A 22,877-nucleotide genomic window follows, 5' to 3' on the forward strand; every position below is an offset into this window, starting at 1 on the left:
TATAAGGATGGGCAAACAGATCGATAGAACAGAAGAGAGTCCAGAAGTAAACCCACATATATATGGACAACTGCTTTTTGACAAGGGTACAGAGCAATTTAGTGGAGAAATCATCTTTGTAATAAGTGGTGCTGGAACAACTGGATATCTATATTCAAAAAAGAACTTGGATCCATACCTTGCACCATACGCAAATATTAACTTAAAATGGATTACTGACCTAATGTACAACCTAAAATTATAAAATTTATAGAAGAAAACATAGGAGAAAATCTTCGGGTTCCCATATAAAATTCTAGAAAATGAATTCTAATCTATAGTGACAGAAAGCAGATCAGTGTTTGCCTGGGGGAGGGAGGAGTAGCAAAATGGGATGGTTAGGAGGGTAGTAGATACATAGATATATAGGAAGGTATAGATAGATGGAGAGATTAATAGTCAGACTGGTCTAATCAGGAGAGGGAAAGAACACAGTAATTCAAACAGAGAAAGTTTAAAACACAGAAGTATTAACTATACCAGGAGATTGGAGTAACCAGGGATCGGCTAGTAAGAGGTAATAAGGACTCTATAGATATAGATATGTGTTCTACAGCACATGCTGTAGAAGCCTGCTCAGTGCATGCAACAGATCCTAGAAGCAAGCCTCTTTCTTCCTAGGATACCTCTCCAGCATCCTCTATTGACACAGGTCCTTTTTCACTGAGCAGGCAAAAAGGGTGCATTTGCAGCTGAGAGGCAATAAATCAGTAACTGGCACAAAGGGATTAAAAAGAAGCATGAGGGGCTTCCCTGGTGGCGCAGTGGTTGAGAGTCCGCCTGCTGATGCAGAGGACATGGGTTTGTGCCCCGGTCCGGGAAGATCCCATATGCCGCGGAGTGGCTGGGCCCGTGAGCCATGGCCACTGAGCCTGCGCGTCTGGAGCCTGTGCTCCGTAACGGGAGAGGCCACAACACTGAGAGGCCCGTGTACCGCAAAAAAAAAAAAAGAAGCATGAGGACATCTTTTTGGTAGGTGCTGGATATGTTCACTAACTTGATTGTGGTGACAGTTTCACAGGTATAGACATATATTGAAACTTATCAAATTGTATACTTAAAATACGTGCAGTTTATTGTATGTCAATTATACTTAATTAAAGCTGCTAAAAAAATGTATACAGCAATCCTCTACTTCTCTCCTAAGAGAACTGACCCTTGCATCTATTAGAAGTTTAAAGTGGAAGGTGTTTGTATGTATGTATGTATATATTCTTTTTTCACACCAAGAGACAAAATTGCTGACCATTAAGGGCTCCTTGCTTTACTCAGAGTGAAATCCTCCAGAAGCTCTACCTATAGATCCACTCTGACTCTAGTTCAGAAGCCAATTTTGACTGAGGAAGCTCATCTCCACCTGCCTGTCCAGTGGGACCAGGGATTAAGTAATCCTCCCTTGCAAAATTCAGGGCCAGCCTTAACTGAGACTTGGTTTGAATGGGCATCGACTGTCCCAATGTAGCACAGCTCTCCTCCCCTCCCTTTTCAGCCGGGTCTTGATTCCTGGTTTGATTGGCTTCCCTGGACCTCATAGCTCCCCTCTCTCTGAGGATGGCATCTGTGGCCGCTGCTGATTCAAAGATTTTGATAATACACTGGGTTACAGCAGTGTGTGCTACCTTTGCAGTCTTAGAGTGATTGCCCTTCCCCTCACCCCTGGTCTCCTGTATGTTAAAGAGCAATCTGGCATTAATTTAACTGTATTTAGTGACTACTGTATGCAGGTATTGTGTTAGTTTTTAAGGCTACAACAATGAACAATACAGACATAGTATTGTAATCCCTCATGGAGCTTATATTTTAGTAGGAACTATAGAAAGCATAAGCAAAAATCTCTCTCAACATGCAATGTCTTTTCTCAAGCCAGAATTATTGTCAGCTTCTTGAGGGCAGGGACTCGGAAATGGTGAGCTATAGTGATGCCATTTACATGTGTACCCATATACATATAGAACATTTACCCTTCTAGATGATGACCTCTTGCTAGATAAGTGCTTATGGGAGAGTTGTGTTGTTTTTCTGTTAGTCTTCTTTAATCTGTCTAAAAGTAATTAAAATTGTTTATGAAATATACAATTGTGGCCTAGAGTCTATACATTGTTTTATTTCCCTGCTCTGTCACCACTGCCATCACTAAGTGAATCTCAAGCTGGTGGCTGGGATGGCTGAGTTGGGGTGGAGAGTTGAGGCATGCATCAGTTATTCATTGAATCAATAAATAAAACATGCTTTTGAGCCTGACTCTGTGCCCAGGGCCAGGTTGGTTCTCTAAGAATGTGATTTAATTTGTCCTTATAGACGTTAAATTGTAAAATGTTAAGATTAGTCAACAGAGACCATTTGCATTGAGAATAGTGGTACTAACCCCAGGCCAAAAGGAAGCCAGAGATGAGCTGTGTGTGGGTCTCAGGGTCAAAGAAATCTGTGGAAAAGCTGGGCTTCACAAGATGTTCAGAAAATTAAAAAGCTGCAAGAAAGAAGGAAGGGTGGACATGAGAGAATGAAAAAAGGGCGTGAGGTGGAATGAGACACGTGAGGCTATTAGAAGCGTGGAAATAATCACATGAATGTTTTGAAAGTGAAACTTGTATTTGCACATCCCATAATGTAGTGGCGTCTATTATTTTAATAATATATGTAAAAGATATATGATGGACTAGTTTCTAACTAGTTAAAACAGCCAAACCTTTGTTTCTAAATTCTCTCCAAAGGCACAAGGCAAATCCTAATTTTCTAATAATATCATTGCAATAATTACATTTAATTAATTATTGACCTCAGAACACATAATGTACCATTCCATTTATTATCTGATTTTATTCAGTAGATTTCTCATCCAACTCATATTCACCCCCAAATTACAGAGGACATGCAGACCTGGTCTCTTGTTTTCAGTAAGCTGTCATTTTATAATGCTTTAGAAAAAAGTATATGCATGGACTTGGAAGAAAATAATGATATTTTAATAATGTGACATGGAAACTATGCACCCCTCAGACAATTTTGTACTGCTTTCAACAGCAGAACTAATTCAATGCTTTCTGGGCATAGTACACTAGAGATAAATCTTTCAATGAACACTGCAATGAGATGACCCATATTTGTATTGCAAAATAAAGCATGAAACAGTTTTAAGTTCAAAACAGAAACATCTTTAGTAAATTAGATACAAAATATTCCATAGGTACCATAGAAGGCATCCTAAATAACACTGCCACACTTTAGTGGAAGCAGTTACACATAATTTTCTAAGTCATTTACTAGTCCCTGAATAGAATGGATATCCTCCTCACACAGAGCATCTATCTTCTGGGTTCTGCTTCCCTGAGTGATAGAAATCACTGTCCATGCACTGCTCTCCCCTCCCACCCTGCTGAGGCTGGAGGAGGGGCTTCTTCCAGACAGGTCCAGGGACCAGGAACAGAATGTGAAACTTTTCAAAATGGATACACTGCACTTATTCTTTGAAAAAAAAAAAAAAAAACCACCCAGGAACCTTACTATCTCCTTGGGGTCAATACTAGGTGTCTGACTTATTTTGGAGGAAAATGACTTGCTATTAGTTTCTTTGGGTTCTTCAGTTTTCAAAACTCATAAATCTTGCCATTTCCAATTACCCCAAGCCTGTGAAATTCCATTTTAAAATCTTCTGCCCTCTGACCATCACCTCCTATTCTTCCAGCTTACTGATTCCAGTCCTCCCACTCCAGAAATTTCCTGGCTTCATTGAGATCCATTATTCCCGGATAATACAAGTTTGCCTCCTTCTAACCATCCTTCTCATACCCTCACTCTCTACTTACAGCTTGGATTCTATGGTTCAGCTCTATAACCATTCCTTGAAAACAATCAAGTTTCTCACCCGCCTTCCTTTTCTTCATCATACTTCACCTGTCAAAACTCCAACCACAGTGTATGTTATGGACTGAATTGTATCCCCTCACACAAATTCATAGGTTGAGGCTCTAACCCCTAATGGGACTATATTTGGAGACAGGGCCTATAATGAGGTAATTAAGGTTAAATGAAGTCATAAGGGTGGGGCCCTGATCCCACAGAATTAGTGTTTTTATAAGAAGAGACATCAGAGCTCCCTCCCCACTTCTCCTCTCTGTCCCTCTCTGTCTCTCTCTTTCTCTCTCAATCTGACGTGTGAAAACACAGTGAGAAGGCAGCTGTCTGCAAGCCAGGAAGAGCGTTCTCACCAGAAACTGACCGTGCTGGCACACTCATCTCAGACTTCCAGCTTCCAGAACTGTGAGAAAGTAAATTTCTGTTGTTTAAGCCTCCCAGTCTATGGTTCTTTATTATGGCAGCTAGAGGAGACTGGTACAGTGTTAGGTAGAATAACGGCTCCCTAGAGATGTCCACAACTTAATCCCTGCAAGTGTGAATATGTTAGAGTGTATGGCAAAAGGGAACTAAAGTTGCAGATGGAATTAATGTTGCTAATAGCGGACCTTGAGATGGAGGCTTATGCTGCATTATCTGGGTGGGCCCAGGGTTACCACATGGGATGCAGAGAGGGAGAAGCAGACTGTTGGCAGCATGAGAACTTGACCAGCCAGATGCTGACTCTGAAGATGGAAGGGAGCAGTGAGCCAAGAAATGTACTCTAGAAACTGGAAAAGGCAAAGAAATGGATTCTGCCCTAGAGTCTCCAGAAGGAATGCAGCCATGCTGACATCTCAAATTTATCCCAATGAGACCCATTTCTGACCCATTTTTGGACTTCTAGCAAAGTAAGATAATAACTTTGTGTTGCTTAAAGCCCCTAAGTTTGTGGTGTGTTACAGCAGCAACAGGAAACTAATACCCATGGGTAAACCCAACGATCTACTTATTCTCTGCCAGCACCCACGGAGCTGATCATTGGAAAAATTACACAACCTTGTTAACTGGCCTCCCTTCGAATATGACTACATATCAAAATTGACCTCTTGACCTTTCCAATCAATCTTAGCACATTTTTTTATAAATTCTCTTTCTCCCTCTCTAAGGTGATTATTTCATATCTTTTCTTTCCTCAAATCTCCAACACTACCTTTCCTCAATTTACTCTCAGCTTGTGTTTGTTTCTTCATAGAAAAAATGATTCTAGATGGGAAATACAGCATCTTCCCACCATTTCCCTCATCTGCTCCCATTGCTACATATGCATCTTGCCTTCCACATGGAGTGGATGAACTGTCCACGAGCCGGTCGAAAGCCAGTCTCTTCCACTGAGCCCTAGATCCCTTCCCTCTTAACTTTTCAGAGGCCTCCCTAATGGCAGCAGCATTAACTCAGCAGCTCAGGCAAAACATGTAGATGTCTTAATTCCACTTTTCCCCTCACATGCCACATCCAAATGCACAAGAAGTTTCTGTATGTCCTGAGTCCAGTGACTTCTCTCATTTCTAATGCTAAGGCTCAGTCCAGTTCCCCTTCATCTCTCACCGGGATGGAGGCAATAACCTGTCCTCACTTTCCACTACTCTATAGACTTAGGGTTTTTTCTCTAAAGTGAAGGTTAGATTTAGCTATGTCCTCACTTACCATCTTCAAAAGTCTCTCCACTTCAAAAGTAAAAATTCCAGACTCTACTACGGGCTACAAAAATTTACATGATTGGACACCTGTCTACTTTTCCATCTCATCTTCTACAGCTCCTCCCTTTGTTTACTTTAGTCATGCTGACCTTCTTTCTCTTTTCTTTTTTCTTCTGTCCGCAAATTAAACAAGTTTGTTCCTACCTCAGGGACTTTGATTTGCTTCTGCTTGAATTGATCTTCCTCCACTTCATTGGATAGCTGTCTTCTCCTCATTGATGTCTCAATTCAAATATCGCCTCTTTTAATAAGGCTTCAGTGACCCTATCCAAACAAGCCTGAGGTTGTTCTGTTAAACTGCTGGTAAAAAAAACTTTCTTCATAGCATGTATCAGTACCCAAACTCTCATTCATTCATTCATTCCTTTATTCACTTATTGTCTGTGTGGCTCCATCAGAATACATGCAAGGTATGTATTCTTCCAATGAATTTTTATGACTAATTCTTACATACCAAATTCTACTCCAGAGTTAACTTGGTTAAAGGAAGATCTGGACAAGTCAGAGTCTTTTTCAAGTGATCATTTACTTGTCCTTGGAAGTAGTATGAAAATAGCATTCCTGTAACTTGCGGCAGTTCTGGCCAAAGTTGACATTAGAAAACAGGCTGGGAAGCTGCAGCATCCATCTTTGTCTTGTTTCTGAGTTGATTCTGTGACAGGACTGATGACAGTAACAAGTATCTCTAATGAACAACATACCTGTGGGCACCTGTATTTTAATTTTTGTTCTGCCATTGCAATGATGGGCTTTGGGCTGTCTCTGAATTTTTGGTTTATACATTGGTTTGATTTCTCAGGTTAGAATGGAATAATCTTGATGGTGGAAACAATTTATAGTTCTTTAAATCACTACAACACCAAGTATGTAGCAGGTTCTCTATGAATAGTTGAATTCATTGATGGATTTTTAATGCAGTCAGGAATATTAAATACTTATCTTACTGGGTCTTCCCTTTCCTCCATGCCTAACAACATATTCCACGCTCTATCTTATCCATCATGCTGTTATGTTAGCCATGAGGGGGGGAATAATCATTCCCATTTCTGATTTACAGAAGAGAATGTTACTGAAGTTTCCTTGATGGTAATGGTACACACTCTTAAAAGCTTTTCGACAGAGGCTTAGCTGGTGAAGATCCAGTGAGACCATTCAAAGACTTAGCTGTTGGGCCTCCCTGGTGGCGCAGTGGTTGAGAGTCCGCCTGCCGATGCAGGGGATACGGGTTCGTGCCCCGGTCTGGGAGGATCCCATATGCCGCGGAGCGGCTGGGCCCGTGAGCCATGGCCGCTGGGCCTGCGCATCCGGAGCCTGTGCTCCGCAACGGGAGAGGCCACAACAGTGAGAGGCCCGCATACCACAAAAAGAAAAAAAAAAAAAAAAAAAAAAAAAAAAAAAGACTTAGCTGTTGAAGAGCCAATGAAACTCCATAATAAATTGACCTCCTACGGCATGGGCTGCACAAACAGGAATGTCGTAAAGCTTCAATATGTCATTTGGCATTATATAAAGTCATGTATTTTCCCACTTAGAAAACTGTTTTTTAAAAATCTGATTGTGTGAAGGTAATAAGTCTATTTTGTTTTTATACATGTGATTTTCTGACCGGTACAATATTCATGCTTTGATTTTTGTCTTTCTTGACTGAATTAATCATAGTACAATATATAATCGAAGGGGTTAATATTAAGGAGATGGCAAAAACTTTAGGGAGAAAGCTAAAGTTAAAACTACACAGATAATTTTTCTTTTAATTCTATTGAAAAGTTGTTTTGTTGTAATTTAGACTCTGACATAGGCAAATATACTCTTTTCATGTTAAAAGATTACGTGAAAACAAAGGTCATTCACTCATTCAGCAAATCATCTTCTCTATGACCCTTGTAGGATTCATAAATGTAAGGACGGTGTCTATATGGTTCCGTTTGTTTCTCCAGTTAGCCACAGTGCCTGTCTGAACTCAAATGCATAAATGCTATGTATAATGTGAAATCTCAGTAATTACCCATTGACAAACTATGAAGTTCAACAACCTATTCAAGGATTTTATGCCTCCCCAAATATTTCTCCCACACATGAAAAATATATGAGAATAACACATGAATGTTAGAATGATTGTAGTTGAAGAGTGTATTCATTTCCCTGAGGATAGTAATTTATTTAAGATCCTGATTTTCAGGGTATATGCCCAGTAGTGGGATTGCTGGGTCGTATGGTGGTTCTATTTATAGTTTTTTAAGGAACCTCCATACTGTTCTCCATAGTGGCTGTATCAATTTACATTCCCACCAACAGTGCAAGAGGGTTCCCTTTTCTCCACACCCTCTCCAACATTTATTGTTTCTAGATTTTTTGATGATGGCTATTCTGACCGGTGTGAGGTGATACCTCATTGTAGTTTTGATTTGCATTTCTCTAATGATTAGTGATGTTGAGCATCTTTTCATGTGCCTCTTGGCCATCTGTATGTCTTCTTTGGTGAAATGTCTATTTAGGCCTTCCCCCCATTTTTAAATTGGGTTGTTTGTATTTTTGATATTGAGCACTATGAGCTGTTTGTATGTTTTGGAGATTAATATTCTGTCTGTTGCTTCATTTGCAAATATTTTCTCACACATGCACCCCAGTGTTCACTGAAGCTCTATTTACAATAGCCAGGACATGGAAGCAACCTAAGTGTCCATCGACAGATGAATGGATAAAGAAGATGTGGCACATATATACAATGGAATATTACTCAGCCATAAAAAGAAATGAAATTGAGCTATTTGTAGTGAGGTGGATGGACCTAGAGTCTGTCATACAGAGTGAAGTCAGTCAGAAAGAGAAAAACAAATGCCATATGCTAACACATATATATGGAATCTAAAAAAGAAAAAAAAATGGTCATGAAGAACCTAGGGGCAAGACGGGAATAAAGACGCAGACCTACTAGAGAATGGACTTGAGGACATGGGGAGGGGGAAGGGTAAGCTGGGACAAAGTGAGAGAGTGGCATGGACATATATATACTACCAAATGTAAAATAGATAGCTAGTGGGAAGAAGCTGCATAGCACAGGGAGATCAGCTCGGTGCTCTGTGACCACCTAGAAGGGTGGGAGGGAGGGAGATGCAAGAGGGAAGAGATATGGGGATATATGTATATGTATAACTGATTCACTTTGCTATAAAGCAGAAACTAACACACCATTGTAAAGCAATTATACTCCAATAAAGATGTTACAAAAATAAAAATAAGTACTGAGAGCAAAGATCCTGATTTTCTAATTAGACTGTAAAAATCACTTATAGACACATTCAAAACAAGGAATAATGGCATTTATTTGAAGATGGGGATGAAGTGTGTGCAGTTAAGTATGTATAACATGAAGCTGGCAGTCTTAGAACCCCTCGGTTGAATCACACTATTCTCTTAAAAAGCTTAACCAATTCCCTATTAGCTGAGTCTAGTTCTGCTGTTAAGAAAAGAGTAATAACATCATAATAGCAATGATATGATGTTAACCTCTTATGGGAGGGGGAAGTGAGGTATAGACACCAGTATGAACCCACTGGTTCTAAAACCCTATTCTTTCCCTTATAGCACAATCTTTCTACAAATGCAAAAAGTATAGAGGGAAGAGATATGGGAACATATGTATATGTATAACTGATTCACTTTGTTATAAAGCAGAAACTAACACACCATTATAAAGCAATTATACTCTAATAAAGATGTAAAAAAAAAAAAAAAAAAGCATAGTGGAACTAGTTGTGATCTTTCCCCACATTATTTCAAAAGTGCAAAGAGATGCTCAATCAAATCAGAAGTTGAAGTTTTCGAAGGAAGTTATCTCTCCTTTTATACTTTGACTGAAATTCTGTTTAGCATTGAAGCAGGCTTCTGTGATTGAACGTGGTAAATGATAGATAGGGTTCAATAGAGTTCTGTAGTGAAGGGTAAGTATTTTAGTGTGTCTGTGACCTGATCCAAAGGCTATTTCTAGCAGTTTGTCATTTAGTACAGAGAAGGTTAGTGAGGTCATGTTGATATATGATCTTTTATGCTCTGAACTTATCACTGCAGTTGAACTGGCCCTACAATTCTTATTATCAGTGAGCAGTTATCTTTTGATACTAAAGAATAAAATAAAACAACTGCTTTACTTTATTCTCCCAACTAAAATATAAAGAAAAATCAAAGCCTAAAGTTTGAAATATTTAGCTGGAGAAATTTAGGGCACCTTTATTTTTACCCAAGGAAGTAAAAATAGCTTTAGTATTCTCAGAAGAAAACCACATAAGATCACATGGATGGAATTGCCGGTGAGAAGTGTCTAAATGTTAACATCACCATGATAAATATTTAGTTCCAGTAGAGAATGAGATTACTTTAAAAACTGTTCTAGCACCCTAGCACACATTTCAAAGGGAACAGAATTCTGTAAAGAAAGAAAATGCCAGGGGGCTTCCCTGGTGGCCCAGTGGTTGAGAGTCTGCCTGCCAATGCAGGGGACACGGGTTTGTGCCCCGGTCCAGGAAGATCCCACATGCTGTGGAGCGGCTGGGCCAGTGAGCCGTGGCCCCTGAGCCTGCGCGTCCGGAGCCTGTGCTTCGCAACGGGAGAGGCCACAACAGTGGGAGGCCCACGTACCGCAAAAAAAAAAAAAAAAAAAAAAAAAAAGAAACAGGAAAGCACTGTGGGATGGGGAAATAATGGCAACCTAGGAATTAGGACACCTGGGTTCTAGTTTCTGATCTGCCCGTGTATGCGCTAAATGATATGCAGCGAAGACCGTAACCTCTCTTTACTTGGTTGTTTCTTGCTTGGATTTCACTAACAACCTCTTTGGATGTTTTCAAGTCAGCTGACAGACCTACCAGGCCCCCAAATCCACCTGCCCCACAGACCTTTCTGATTTGGTCAGATTTGACAGCATAAGTATAAAGTTGAAATTTCTTAGCAGGGCAACCAGGTCTTTCAAGGTTGGACACTTGCTCACCTCTCTAGCCCATCTCACTCTACTCCTGCCTCCTTCCCCATCCTCTTACCATGCAGAGCTACTTAAACTACTGCTCTCATATCCAGAACTCCATTCCCCACCATTGTCCCAACTAACTCTCCTGCCATGAGTTTAAGTAACAGCTTAATTCACCTTAATGGCTGCCTCTTCCAAGAAGTTTTCTTGACCTTTCCTTTGGGGTTTGGTATCATCCTTTGTTTTCTTATTTTCTCCCCATTCCTCTACCCATTAGACTAAAACTTCTTGGCAAATGGTAGTAAATGAATACATAATGAATGAATGAGAATCAACTCTCCTTATTTCTATTATTTTTTTGGGGGGAAGATGGAGTTGAGTCATTGGCTAATACCATCCTAAGAAATCAAGTCATCATTTTTACTGGAAATTAAAAAGATCTTCCCCTCCCCATTCTGGCTGAATGCTCTGGTGGAGAAAAACTGATTAATTAACTGAATTAATTTTAATTCCTTAGAATATTAAGATTAATCTTGAAGGAACGGTTAGTTTCTTCCATTTTCTAAGCAAAAGAAACTTGTAATTGGCTTTAAATGATAAGTTCCTTCCTGCTTGTTCAATCAATTCCCTCCTTTCCTACGCTATCTTGGTTCCACTTGATCATGGTTTATAGCTGGGTGTCACCTATGTCTGCCAAAAACACAGAGGCAGCCTGGAACAATGGAATAAAAGATTACCCCATGCAGAATCAGAAAATCTGGGTTTGAGTTCATTATTTCTTAGTGTGGCGACTTTGGGCAACAGACTGAATCTTTTGGGCTTCATTCTCCTTTTTTTGTGACTTAGGATGATGCCCATCTCACAGAGTGATAAGGTAAGGCTCAAATAAGATTATATGTGCTGTGAAAGCACTCTGCAAACAATTAAATGCCAAACAAACATATCATTACTCTAAACTCAAAGCATAGTATTATTTACAACCAGCTCTCCAATCTAACTTTTTTTCTAGAGATAATATACTCAGCAAAAAGAGGACTAATTTGAATTTTATCTCTTCTGCCAAATGGTTAGGATAGAAACCAGAAAAATGCCTGGAAGAAAGGAGGAAGATCAGTGCATCCAGCAGCCCAGATATAATCCACAACAGATCCATGACTCTGTCTACTCGGGAATTCAGGAAGTGACATCTCTGCCCTATAGAACTACCTCTGGCCTCAGACATTTCTCTTTCTGGCCAGACAGTCACCTCTAGGAGGAGAATTGTAGGCAAAATGGGAATTCAGAGCACATCAAACGTCTCTACAGTGTCTCATATTCTGAAAATGCCTTTGCAATCAAATCTATATATTATGCCTCACAAGGACCTAGAGGAGTAGGTTAATATTATCCTTGGACCAGAAAAGGAAGACAGCTAGCAATTAAGTGATTTGCCTCAGGTCACAGAGGGAATTAATGCTGCCATTAACATTCACAAAGCCTTCTCTCTGTGACAAGGAGAACTCCTTTATTCCCCTAGTTCTGGGTTTTCTGTATTATGACCAGACTTACCAGTCTTCAAGGCAGATGACCTTTAGGTACTGTTGAGGGTCTAAGGGGGCAAGTATACACTTCTTGCTGACTTAGACATTCCCACATGTCAAAAGAGGTAGGCATAATTTTCACTGGAAAAAATGACATAGAGAAAGAAGTTGATCTATAGTTAGGCAGGACATACAAAGAAGAAATAAGAGGGCAAATCTGTGTTTTGTCTTAAGAGTTTGATGTTCTTTTTAGTAGACTAGTGATTCTCAAACAGTTGCTTTCTTAAGGATGGGAGTTAACTGTATTAAAAGTGATCTGTATATAAATAATAAAGCAGTTGTATGGGGTTATTACCACTATTTACTATTATCTTGACTACTGGTTCCTATTTTTCTATTCAAAAGTATATGGTTAATAAAGTAAGCAAACTTGAAATTTTAAAGTCTGGAAGTAAATATGAGCTCCCACAGGTGGGACAGGATGCATGGCCAGAATGAATTGGTAGAAAGATATATGTCTTAGGCATTAATCTCTTTCCCAGTTATTTCTCGTTCTTCTTTTAGACAGGTGGTAGGAGGGAACTGCCCCATTCCCTTTTAAGACAGGAATGATATAGGGCTTACCCTGGCCATTGAAATATGAGCAGAAATGACAGATGTTGCTTCGAAGTGAAAGCTTGAAGAGCTAGTGTGAGATGTGTCACTGATTGTTCTCTTTCTCCCATAGTGGCTGTTGTTTGACTATGTTCCAGGTAGTACCTTGTCTGTTTGCCTCATACTAAACTGAGGCCAAAGGGAACAGAGGAGCACCAACCCATGCTGAGTATGTAGCTTGACAGAGAAAAAAGTTTATTTTAAACCACTTAGATTTGTGAGTTGACTGTAACCAAAGCATAATATATACTGTCTTAACTGATACAGTTCACCTTGTTCAAAAGGAACAGGTACACTAAAGGGAATAAGAGCTTAGCAAGGCATACGAAAAGGTACACATTGAATGGATGTCCACACACCTAAAGGGAAAAGTAGAATGCACAGTCTCTGAGGGAAGACAAATGGAGGAGTAAAGAGATGACCTTATCTGGATGTATCAGCCAAATGCCTTCCTAACACAGATGGTAAAACTGGCATGGTGGTCAGACCACCACTGGGAGACTTTACCATTTCATATGTGTCAAAAATTTTGTTCTGTAGGGAGCCCAGAAATAAACTCATGGACCTACGGTCAATTAATCTATGACAAAGGAGGCAAGCATATACAATGGAGAAAAGACAGTCTCTTCAACAAGTGGTGCTGGGAAAGCTGGACAGCCATATGTAAAACAGTGAAATTAGAACATTCCCTCAGACGATATACAATAACAGACTCAAAATGGTTTAAAGACCTAAATGTAAGGCACGAAACAAACAATCTAGAAGAGAACATAGGCAAAACACTCTTGGACATAAATCATAGCAATATTTTCTTGGATCAGCTTTCCAAGGCAAAAGAAATAAAAGGAAAAATAAACAAATGGGACCTAATTAAACTTAAAAGCTTTTGCACAGCAAAGGAAACCATCACAAAACAAAAAGACAAGCTACAGAGTGGAGAAAATATTTGCAAATGATACAACCAACAAGGGGTTAATATCCAAAATATACTAATGGCTCATACAATTCAATAGCGTAAAAACAACCCAATCAGAAAATAGACAGAAGACTTGAATAGACATGTTTTCAAAGAAGACATACGCATGGCTATCAGGCACATGAAAAGATGCTTAACATCACTAATTATTAGAGAAATGCAAATCAAAACCAGAATGAGGTATCTATCACCTCACACCTGTCAGAATGGCTATCATCAAAAAGTCTACAAATAACACATGTTGGAGAGGATGTGGAGAAAAGGGAACCCTTCTGCACTGTTGGCGGGAATGTAAATTGGTGCAGCCACTGCGGAAAACACTATGGAGTTTCCTTAAAAAACTAAAAATAGAACTACCATATTATCTAGCAATTCCACTCCTGGGAATATCCGGAAAAAACAAAAACATTAATTCAAAAAGGTTCATGCATCCCAGTGTTCATTAGAGCACTATTTACAATAGCCCAGACATGAAAGCAACCTAAGTGCCCATCAACAGGTAATTGGATTAAGACTACGTAGTGTATATACATACAATGGGATATTACTCAGCCATAAAACATAATGAAATATTGCCATTTGCATCAATGTAGATCGGCCTAGAGAATATTATGCTTAGTAAAATAAAGTCAGACAAAGAAAGACAAATACTGTATGGTATCACTCATATGTGGAGTCTAAAAAATAATACAAGTGAATCTATATAAAACAGACTCACAGACATAGAAAACAAACCTATGGTTACCAAAAGGGAGAGGGATGGAGGGTGGGCAGGGAGGGACAAATTAGAGGTATGGGATTAACAGATACAAACTACTATACATAAAATAGATATGTAACAAGGATTTACTGTACAATAAGGGGATTATACCCAATATCTTGTAATAACCTATAATGGAATATAATCTGCAAAAAAACTGAATCACTATGTTGTATACCTGAAACTAACACAACATTGTAAATCAACTATACTTCAAAAAAAAATTTGTTCTGATAAAATGGCAGAATCTGACAAATTATTGACTTATGCAGAAAATAAAATGACCTTTCAAAAGCAACATTCCGGTTTTTCAAAAGCTGAGGAGGCTGTGAGAAGAAATGTAAATTAGAATTAAATTGGCTCAGTAAGGAAGAAGTGCTTAAGGTTAAGGAAGTAACGGAAATCATGGGAAAACAAAGAGCAATGAAAATAGGAAACACTGGACATAGAAATATACTCCAGCTTCTAGAGAAGTGAATACAAAAGATTTAGAGAAAAGATATTTATGATAACAAAATCATAAAATTTAAGAGGAATTGGAAATCTGGCATAATCTACTATATTATATTCCAGTAAAGTCACAATTAATCCTGAGTAGGAACCCTCAGTCCTTGCAGGATATTATACTACTCCATTAATTTATTCAACAAATGTTTATTGACAACTACTAGGAGAGAGGAGTTGTGCTAAAATGTTCGGGGTCTGAAGAGACTATAGTTCCTGCCCTGAAGGAGCTTACAGTTTAGTGAAACAAACAGATAATAAACAAGCCCTCAGCTAGCACTTATTACATACTTAGTATTTGCTAGTGATTATGACAGGGACTTTGCATAATTGTTTCCCTAATTTTTACAAGCCTGCTGCATAGGGGTTACTGTCCTTTTAAACAGGAGACACTGAAGCTCAGGGAGGTACAGTAATTTGGCTGTACATTTATACAATAAACAATGATTGGCTAAAATGGGACCTGAAATCAACTTTCTGTGATTTCAATATCTGTACACTTTCAACCATATCTTGATGCCTTTCATATCTAACTCTAAAATTACGTGATACCTTTTTTTACATTTTTGAAATGTTAATTTTAGTGTGTGTGTGTGTCTGTGTGTGTGTGTGCTCTAAATAGACAATGGATTCATTCCACAGGGCAAAAACATTTTTGTGTGATTACATTTTAGTCTTTTTTTTTTAGTTTGACTGGAAGATGATTTTAGAAACTGATGAAACATTAATGATTTATAAGCCATATTTTAAGAATCTTTCTAGTAAGTCACATGCAAAATACTAAGTTGCTTTTCAGGAAAGAGTCTAGAAATCAAATTTAACACAGGAAAAGGAATACTCTTAGGTAAAATAATACAATCTTTTCTACAAAGATAAGCAATGATCAAGATGGTTTTATATATTTATAGCTGAGAGTAGAAACTTTCTCCTTTTAGGAACATTTAGTTCTTTTTCTTCTTGAATTCCAAGAATTAAACAGGGAAGTTTATCACTTTGTTTTTTTTTTTTCAGAAGTCCCAGTAATGTACACCTGATTGGAGGAAAATTTGGCATCTGAGATTATAGCCCATCACTTAATACAAGCCAAACAGCTAAACTGATTTTAGCATTCTGGAGGAAAGGAGGAAAAATTGCACCTTTGGTGCTGAATTGCTTCCCTCTGAGTGTTGAGCCAAATATTAATGTAGATTTGAAAGGAAACAAAAAGTGTTCAAACTCTAATATACCTCAGGCTTATAATCGGAATTCAGTCACCTTAAATTAAGTTGGATTTCTTGAAGCAAAACTACTCTTATTATTTTTGTATTATTGCTCTGACCCACAGTGTATGTATCACATAATAATGTTCTAAGTTTTTTAGCTACAACAGAAATGGAAAGCTCGGTGCCAGAGGCTTCTGTGCTAACGCTCGCTCCAGGGAACACTGACACACGCCACAGCAGCACTCCCTTTCTGAGGACTTATATAAAGACATGAGACATTCCGCTCAGATGTCTTTCTGTAACCTGTGCATCAAGGAACAATTTACTGTTAATTCTTTTATATTTTTGTTGCCTTATTTTTATTTAAAAAGTAATACATGCTCATTACAGAAAAATTGAGTTCCAGGTAAGCAAAAAAAAAAAAAAAAAAAAAAATTGTAATCCAATTATGAAACAAAAACCATTGGTAACATCTTGGCTTATATCTTTCTAAACTGTTTTCTTTGTAAATAAACTAAATTTTCTTTCTATAAAAAATGCAATACTAGTTACTTATTACCTTATTTTTTTCACTTAATAACGTGCTAATAAAATGTTAAAGAATATTTAAAAATAATTTTACATAGCTGTATAGTATTAGTGCATGGTTATTCCACTTTTTTTTTAAACCAAGCACTGTATTTGAATATTTAGGTTACCTCCAATATTTGGTTATTATAGTATCATTCCTTAAAGATATTTGCCATGGTCTTTGGAAAGAAACTGAAAGTTTATTTTGAAAAAATTGTTATTCTTTATCTGTACATTTGTTTATTTTTAGCAAAGGTTAAAAAAATAACATTTTGATGGTGGTGACTAAGAAGTTAGCTAGTATTAGATCCTAGATCTGACAGCTTATCCTACCTTCTACCCACTGGGGGTCCTTCCCGGGCCCAGACTGGGGGCTAGATGCCAGGGCTTGCTGCTTTCTCCATCCTTGCTTCCCTTCTTAATGAGACTTGGGTTCTCCCCTGGCCCAGTCCAGACACCAGCCTCTGTCCCCGAGGATGAGCCCAGTTCGTGCAATGCTGAAAGAAAGTTCCAGCTGGGATTCTCTGCCACTCTGCTTAGCCAGCCTTGCTACTGACAGTTTCCAGAATGTCTGACCAGCCCTTAGAGTCATGCCTTGACTGTCTGGAGTCCTTCAGGAGTCCCCTTAGCAGGATCCATGCCATCCTCCAAGGCTGACCTTTGGGGTTGTGCTTAAACATTTCACCATTTCACATAAACATTCTGTCATCTATCACAGGTTATAGTGAGCCTCTACTTTTTGGAAGATTGTCTGGGCCTGGGGATATAGCTGTGAATAACACAATCTCCACCTTTATAAAAGTGGGTCTACAGTTTACAAGTCCCGGGGAATTCTGAGCAAGAGAGAAAGCATGCATTTATTGCATCCAGTTGGAAAACTCTCTGAAATTCATTTTCAACAGGATGGTAGATTATATTTAGTAGGAAATGATTGTGGCATTAGATATTTCTAATGTCTTTAGCTCTATGTGCTTTATTTTCATGGATTTCCCTTTTAAACTCATGATAATCCTTGTTAACATAAGCTTGGAAGAAAAAATCACCTAGGATGTTTAAACTACACTTCTGTTAACATGTATTACAGGTATGTTACCATACATAAAATCAGCTGGGCCTCCACCACCTACACATTTTCCACCTTTGGAGGAGTGTGTGTTGAACAGTAAAGTGTGGGGCACAGAAGGAAAGAAACAGGGATGACTCATGCATGGGTCATAATTTTATCATCCTTTACACAAGGTTGTAACATTTGATTCAACGAACTCTCAATGTGTGGATATCTAATTTTAGAAATTAAGTCATTAAGTAAGTGAAAACAACTTTTCCCTATTTCAGTGTCAATTGGATATGTACAGCATTTCTTTACTTTTTTAAACTGCCCAGACTCACAACTGTAAATTGAAAGAGATCTCAGAAATATTCTAGCTCAAGACTTTCATGGTAGAGATGAGAAAACTGAGCCAAGGTTAAATGGCTTGAGGTTCCTTCATGGCAGAGTTTGAATAACCAAAAACAAAAGTTTCTCTAAAAAAAGTGAACAGAACAAGGTCCATACCCAAGAGAAAAATTTTTCAAAAAGTGTCAAGAAAAGGGAAATAAAAATTTATTAATAGTTGTCCAATTGTCAAAATCAAATTTTTTAGCCTGATATTCAAGGTCTGTTTTTTGTTTCTAACTAGCACAAGTTCTCCTCTCCAGCTAAACCAATTTCTGAGCACAATTAACATTTTACCACAAGCATACAGATACATTATACCATTCGGCCTACTAATGCGTGGCTCTGACCTTCTTCACACCCAGCTCAGAAATCCAGCCTTCGTTTTCTCCAAAGAAATCGGTCTTTCCTTGGTTATGGATTCTTGCTCACAAGTAATTTGTAAGGAACACATTTACTTGCAAATACAAAATGTTCCTTTGGAAATTTAATAACTCTTTGCATTCGCTGATATTTGATGTCTGCAAAATGTTTCTTTCTCCCCCTAGGATTTTACGACCTGGTGAGCTTGCTAGGATGCACCAGGGAGAATTTGTTACTGCTCTCTGGATATTTTTTTTCAAGCATTATGTAAGGATAGCAGCTGCCTCCCTTCTTATCCTTACTGTGGTCACCACCATGTCCTCTCTCTAAGGTGGAGATCAAAGCTGGCAGTGCCCTTAGCATCTCTTTCACCAGGAGGGAACCTGCCACAAAGAGCTTCCTCCCCTGGCTTCAAGTTGCCTCTGGAAGGTTCTCTGAACTCCCTAGCTTTGAGTTTTCCAATTGCTGCCCCTGCTTTTTTGTCTAGCTCTTTCTGTGATTGACTTTGCCACTGAGGACCTAATACTTTAGACTCTGTCCTTCTTGATGGTGCTCCGAGGGCTGACCATCCCTGACAGTCCCAGCTCCAGAGACCCAGCGTAGGTGAGAACTGCTTCCGAACTGGAGGGAAGGAGAAACCCAGTATGCAGGTGACACCAAGGATGCAGGTTAGGCCAAGCCAAAAGCCCGGGCACTGAGTCATCAATTTCTTTCATTTCTTTCAGCCCATAGTCCTATTCTACAAGCGCTTCAATTAACCATACCCACTCCCTGTGCCCACACACATACGAGACTATGAGAAGATATGGGTTGTTTTTTGTATGTCAGACTGATATTTAGATTTAGGTAAATGTGTTTTGAAAATGTTCCGGCTTATATTTTTCCACTACTGTGGCTCAGTTGTCTGGTAACCAAATCTATTCAAAATCAGCTCGCCCCCTCCTTTTTTAAATCTAGTAGTACTAGCTGATGAAAAATAAACCCTGATAGTGGGGAAAAAACAACACAAAGGCTTTAACATTATTATCCTTCTTTCTTGGTACATTTGAGACAATGGAATTGAAATGTGTCTCCTCTTTCAGAAGATAAAGGGACCATATTATTAACAATCAACTACTGATTTTCAGATTTGCATTGTTTTCAGTCATTTGGCATATTTCTCTGCAGCAAATTGCTTGATGGTAGTAAGGAAAATGTCCTATAAAATAAGCAAGTAAGATGCAACATTTCAAAGCGTGGTCTATGGGGTGATTCTGTGTGACAATAAGCAATTTGCTGGGGTGGCGACTTTTACTAGGAATTTCTTAAGCGAGGCAGCCAGGATATAAGTTTATGTGTCTTAGATTGGCACTAAACTCAGTCTGGGAAGAGTAAATAAAATGTAATTGATTTTTCTCTGGAAGATGTGATATTCAACTGAAATATGTAAAATGTAATATGGTCAATGAATTGAATGATTTTATTTTCCTTTTAAAAATACAAAACACTGTTGAAGTTGAAATATATTCAGAAAGACTTAGTATTTTAGCTTTTCTAGCATCACATATCAAGAGTAATCTAACAGGTCCCCCTCAACTGAGAACAGGACATACAATTTGGAAACTTTATGTTTTTCAGTAGAAATTCCCTTCCTAATGCATACAATTTTAAAGGTGAATTCTAAAGGTCATTTAAAAATGTGTCAGTATTCTCAGAAAATTAGCTGTAAAATTTAGGACAATATATCAAAAATAGTTTTAAACATATAAAACTTGATTTTGGTTCAGCAAAAAAAAAGCATCATTGAATTCTAGAAAACCAGTTTCCTACCATTTCATGAAAGTAGTTAAATATTTAGCAAGATCAAAAGGTACTCTCTTTCTGGCATAATCTACCTCAAAGGCGATTCTCAAGAAATTGGTAATTAGGTAGAATTTTATTCCAGTAATGGAGTCTTATACCACGTATTCCTATTTAAGGCACTAACACAATAAACGGCATAAGCGGGATCCTAAATTGAATGCCACCTGATTAATCGAATCCTACAGTGTAGAGAGAGTACTTAGTGGACGCAAGGCTGAAATGACTGCACAGCCTCAAATATATCAACTTGATGACTACCTGACTGGCCTTTCCTGCTGACTCCTTGTCAACACATGATAGCCTACTTGGCATTGTTTGACTCGCTCTAAAACGCAGAAATAGGCAAATTACCCATCTTTCTTTTGAAGTAAAAAACATGCAGCAAGGAAGCTGACAGGCACTGCTACAAGGAACTAGGAAACAAAGTCCGCGGAGAACTCTCAGAAAAATACCTATAGGAGGTCATTAAAACAACAAAGCTCCGAGGTAAAATTCTATCTAAGAAGCTTTAATCAAAGAACAGCTTGAATCTTATATTCCTGGTCTTTCTTCACCATGATTAATATGATTAGTTCCTTAGGGCACAGTAATAAGCAACATTTCAAAAACATTCCCTGGATACACAAAGAAAAAAGTGCCAAATATACATTCTGCACAAGCAAACAGTTTAGTGTTGAGGGAGACGTTTAAAAAAAAGAGTAAGAAGGGCTTCCCTGGTGGCACAGTGGTTGAGAGTCAGCCTGCCAATGCAGGGGACACGGGTTCGTGCCCCAGTCCGGGAAGATCCCACGTGCCGCGGAGCAGCTAGGCCTGTGAGCCATGGCCGCTGAGTCTGTGCGTCCAGAGCCTGTGCTCTGCAACGGGAGAGACCACAACAGTGAGAGGCCCACGTACTGCAAATAAATAAATAAATAAAAGAGTAAGAAGAAAATAAAACAGAGAGCCTTTATAAGTTTTTCATAGTGAGTTATTCATAAGTAGTAATTCAGGTCAGCCCCAGACAAACATATGCAAAAAGTTCAATTTCACTCCTTTTTCCAGCCACTTGCATTGGGAGTGTTCCTATCTCTCATCCCTCCTGTTCAGTGTCTAATTAGAAGAGGCATGTAAGGGGCAGTATACTACAGGGATTAAAAGCACTTCTGTACATCTAGGCAGATATGGGATTAAAAAAAAATTTCTCCAGTTACTTGCTGCGTAAATTTGGGGAAGTCACTTAAGCATTCTGGGCCCCATTTATTCATCGGTCATAAGAGGATGACAATATCCACCTTCCAGGATTATTCTGAGAATTTAGTGAGGTATCTACTGAATGCAGAAGACTAGCACAGAGTCAGGGATGGGGTACAGGTTAAATAAATGGCAGCTGTTTTTTTTTATTATGAACTGATTTCGATTGGGCACACATTATGTAAATGCAACTCATCCCTCAGGCATTCCATTTTTTTAAACATCTTTATTGGAATATAATTGCTTTACAATATTGTGTTAGTTTCTGCCGTATAACAAAGTGAATCAGCTATATGTATACATATATCCCCATATCCCCTCCCTCTTGCATCTCCCTCCCACCCTCCCTATCCCACCCCTCTAGGTGGTCACAAAGCACCGAGCTGATCTCCCTGTGCTATGCGGCTGCTTCCCACTAGCTATCTGTTTTACATTTGGTAGTGTATATATGTCCATGCCACTCTCTCACTTCATCCCAGCTTACCCTTCCCCTCCCCGTGTCCTCAAGTCCATTCTCTATCTCTGCGTCTTTATTCCTGTCCTGTCCCTAGGTTCTTCAGAACCATTTTTTTTTTTTAGATTCCATATATATATGTTAGCAAACGGTATTTGTTTTTCTCTTTCTGACTTACTTCACTCTGTATGACAGACTCTAAGTAGGGCATTCCATTTTAAAAGGGGTTTCTAGAGGATTGAAGAACTCTCAGGAATCAAAGACGTCAATTTACTTCAGGAATTTCACCACCATGATAGGCTGGTGGGTAAGTTAATTTTTGTCATGGGAGCCTTCCTTGTACCCTTCAAATAAACAGGCAGGCAGCTGTGAGCACTGAACCTGGGTCAGGAGAACTGGGTTCAAGTGACAGTTCTATCACTTGCCAAATGCATGACCTTGGGCACATCACTACTTAATCGTTCATGGCTCAGGCTTTCTCTTTGGTAAGGTAGGGATAATGATAAATCACAGGGTTATTAAGAGGATTACATGACACAAGGCATGAAAATAAATGCTGTCAATGGTCATTGCTATACAATTGTAAATTACTACCACGGTCCATTCCTTGTCCTTGGCAAGGAACATGCCCTAAGAGTGATAGAAATGTCTTACCACTGAGAGACACATACAAATCTGACTGGCTAACAATAAACCAGAGAAAGGAAGGAAGGAAGGAAGAAAGGTTGATTCTAGCATTCATTTGGTTAGCAAGAGTTTGAGAACCTTCAAAATTAC

At 38.8% G+C, this 22,877-nt stretch overlaps 1 protein-coding gene across 7 annotated transcripts in view; it reads right to left on the minus strand.

The window, feature by feature from the left end:
• The window catches only part of HS3ST5 (heparan sulfate-glucosamine 3-sulfotransferase 5), a 288,558-nt gene that overhangs the window by 48,103 nt on the left and 217,578 nt on the right, over positions 1–22,877 (minus strand). Inside the window, exon 1 of one of the 7 annotated variants that reach the window (XM_081251472.1) lies at positions 12,139–12,184. The exons of the other annotated variants lie outside the window; for them this stretch is intronic. The gene's annotated coding sequence lies outside the window, so the exon portion shown is untranslated. Of the gene's footprint in view, positions 1–12,138; positions 12,185–22,877 lie in introns of those variants that run through there. 7 annotated transcript variants of the gene reach the window in all.

The sequence above is a fragment of the Mesoplodon bidens genome (genome assembly GCF_964165515.1).
Source record: "Mesoplodon bidens genome assembly, chromosome: 12".
In the NCBI taxonomy this organism is placed as follows: Eukaryota; Metazoa; Chordata; class Mammalia; order Artiodactyla; family Ziphiidae; genus Mesoplodon; species Mesoplodon bidens.